This window comes from Marmota marmota, unplaced genomic scaffold (genome assembly GCF_001458135.2).
Source record: "Marmota marmota marmota unplaced genomic scaffold, marMar, whole genome shotgun sequence".
Taxonomy (NCBI): Eukaryota; Metazoa; Chordata; class Mammalia; order Rodentia; family Sciuridae; genus Marmota; species Marmota marmota.
This window is the reverse complement of record NW_026008986.1, coordinates 1-3,468: the sequence shown is the minus strand read 5'-3', so window position 1 is coordinate 3,468 and position 3,468 is coordinate 1. Positions and strand designations below refer to the sequence as shown.

The 3,468-nt window shown below is 32.1% G+C and overlaps 1 long non-coding RNA gene across 1 annotated transcript; it reads left to right on the top strand.

Annotated features, from left to right (window-relative positions):
* The first annotated feature begins 22 nt into the window (after positions 1 to 22).
* On the top strand, positions 23 to 2,705 carry LOC125614867. The gene is made up of 2 exons (XR_007345432.1): positions 23 to 754; positions 1,675 to 2,705. It is a non-coding gene; the product is annotated as an uncharacterized LOC125614867 (long non-coding RNA).
* The last annotated feature ends 763 nt before the right edge of the window (positions 2,706 to 3,468 follow it).

Below are 3,468 nucleotides of genomic sequence, written 5' to 3'. Positions count from 1 at the left end.
AAAAAAAAAAAAAAAAAAAAAAAGTAGCAAAGATTTTTGCAGTGGTGGTAGCTTTCAGTGGGATGATGTTGAATTTTTAGTTTTGTTTTTACAATGTTGAGGTAGGATTATCTCAGTGCCATAAAATACTTCTAGATTGATATTCTCTTTCTTATATTGTTATTTAATGATAAAACAATTCATGGTACTCCCTGATATTTGAGTACATTATAGAACATCCCTGACAAGTAGAATGATAGACCCTTGCCTTTTGATAAACTACTTCTGGGAAGTACAATGTATGAGGATTTTGAAGTTTGTAAAGGCTTGAATTAAAACCCACCTCTCCCTAATTCTAGTCCTTAGATAAGTTATATTTATGGTTTGCTTCCCAGGTTTTGTATCTGTAAAATGAGATGTAATAATAACTGTATTTCAGAATTGTTTTTACCATTGGGAAACTGTGTTAAAAAATGCTAGAGTTTGGCTTGGCTAGGGATATGGCTCAATGGTAGAGCCCTTATCATATATGAAGCCCTGAGTTTGATCCCCAGTACCAGAAAGAGGGGGGAAAAAAAGTTTAATATAGTGATTGACACCTACTAGTTAGTAGCTATAAAATTTTTTGGTAGAAGATTAAGGACTATAATTTTATGAAAATTAAACTTATTCTTTTTGTTTCAGGCATATTTATCATTACTATATTCATGGCCCAAAAGGTAATGAAATACGTACATCAAAAGAAGTTGGACCTTTCAACAATATTGACATTGAAGTAAGATAAAAATCATCATATTACTGTCATTAAAATATTACTATTATTATTAGGTACCTGTTCCAGTCCCAAATGACTATGGATAACAAAAATTAGTAATTAGACAACTTCTTTTACAAAAGTAATTTGATTATTTGATGTTCAAATAAAGAGATATTCTTAGATTTGTTTTCATTAAACCTTTCTTTGTTGTAGTATCTGGTTTCTCTTTTTCCTCTCTTCTATAGACACCCAAAGTATTGCTGTTCGTCATGCTTTTTTTTTTATTTTGTCTTTTGGCTCTGGGGATTGAACTCAGAGGCAATTGACCACTGAGCCACATTCCTAGCCCTATTTTGTATTTTATTTAGAGACAAGGTCTCACTGAGTTGCGTAGCACCTCTCTTATGCTGAGGCTGGCTTTGAACTTTCGATCCTCCTGCCTCAGCCTCCTGAGCTGCTGGTGTTACAAGCGAGCACCACCACGCCTTGCTGTTCATCATATTTTGAAGCAGGGAGAAAAGGGGGTATATATAACATGATTTGCTTTTTGTTCCGTTAAGTCTTGTGACAAGATTTAGAAGAATCTTGAGTGTTGGGTTGTCAATATATTTGCCACACAATAGAAAGAATTTGAAGTATAAATTTATCCTACTTTCTACCTTTAGCAAGAAACCTTGAATTAAATGTATTCATGGCCTATCTTTCCTTTGACTATGATTTGCTGGTTCTTTGCTTACTTTCTAATTTTTTTAGTAGTATATTCCTTATTGAGATGCTACTTAAAGCCATTTGACATACATACTTACATACATATATATTTTTTCATTAAACTGGTTGATCACTTGTACAAATAAAAGTTTTTCCTATTCTGTTATTGGATCATGGCTGAGGGGGATAAAAGTCACCATAAAATTTAATTATTTTTGTTTTTATTTTAGATTTCTATGTTTGAAAAAGGGAAGGCTCCTAAGATTGTCAACCTAAGAGAAATACAAGATGACATGCAGACGTTGTATATAAACACAGCATCTGATAGTTTTGAGTTCAAGGCTCATGTTGAAGGAGATGGTGTAGTGGAAGGGATAATCCGATTTCATCCTTTCTTGTATGATAGAGAGACTTACCCTGATGATCCATGCTTTCCATCAAGTATGTTAATCTGTTTTCTTAGGTAACAAATGTGATGTTGTAATTTATAATAGTTTTTAAAACAATGATTACTATCTGGACTATTAAGATTAGATAAATAAAAAATATTTTTTTCTTATGCAAGTCTTAGGTTGTTAGATATTTATAATTTTTATAACTTTTTATATGTATTCAGTTCCAAATTTAAAAAAAGCACTGATGGGTAAGAAACTGTTCTTTCTTAGATCTTTTATTGAACTAAAATTTTAGATATGTATGCATATTGATCCTTTATATATTCCCTAAATTATAGGTATTTACGAGGAAGTTTTTACACTCAATGTAGTCATAGCTGTCCAATTTTTTCATCATAGTTTGATTTTGTTTTACTATAGAAAGGGTTTTTGTACCTTAAGAGTTTTAAAAGATTCTGTAGGTTTTTGTCTTCTAAAAATTTTTGCCCTTTTATGTTCTTATGTGTAATGCATCTCTTTCATTTTTTATGTATAGAGTGATGTAGGAATTTAACTTAATATTTTCTTTGTGGTGTTCATTCACTTTTAAAAAGCCCTAATGAGTTTATTGAGATTACATTGAATTATGGTAATATTACTTAGGAATTAACAATGTTAAACTTTCTCAGAATCCTTTTACTTCTCTGGGTTCTGCAATCAGATTTCCTGATTTAAATCCCATCTTTGCTGTTTTCTTTTGTGTAATTTTGAATAAACTAGTCTCTACCTTAAGTTCCTTTTCCATGAAATGGGGGTAGTGGTTCATACCTCATAGAGGTATTGTGAAGATTAAATAAAAAATTGAGGCAAAGTTCTTAGAATAATGCTCACAAATAAGTCCTTAATACGTATTGTTACTCAGTGTCTCTACCTTCTGTAATACACCTGATCTCTGTTTAATGTGCTATTTTTGATTTTTATATTCTTTTTTTTTAAAAAAAAATTTATTAGTTATTGTTGGATTTTTCTTCATTTATTTGTTTATATGTGGTGTTGAGAATCGAACCCAGTGTCTCACACATGCTAGGCAAGCACTCTACCACTGAGCCACAACCCCAGCCCTGATTTTTATATTCTTGTAGACAGATATAGTTACTCAAAATTGTATTAAAAATAGACAAACTTTAGATAGGGCAGAGGGGGTTGGAGGGAAAGGGAGGGAGCATGGGGTTAGAAATGATGGTGGAATGTGATGGACATTATTATCCGAAGTACATGTATGAAGACACGAATTGGTGTGAGTATACTTTGTATACAACCAGAGATAAGAAAAGTCATGCTCTATATGTGTAATAAGAATTGTAATGCATTCATCTGTCATATATAAATTTTAAAAAATTAATTTAAAAAAAATGAGAACCTCTAGCCAGGCACAGTGGTGCATGCCTGTAATCCCACAGGCTCAGAATGCTGAGGCAGGAGGGTTGTGAATTCAAAGCTAGCCTCAGCAATTCAGGGAGCCCCGAAGCAATTTACCAAAACCCTGTAACTAAATAAAATATTTTAGAAAGGGTTGGGGATGTGGCTCACTGGCTAAGCATCCCTAGGTTTAATCCCTGGTTTATTAAAAAAAAAAAAAAAAAAAAAAAA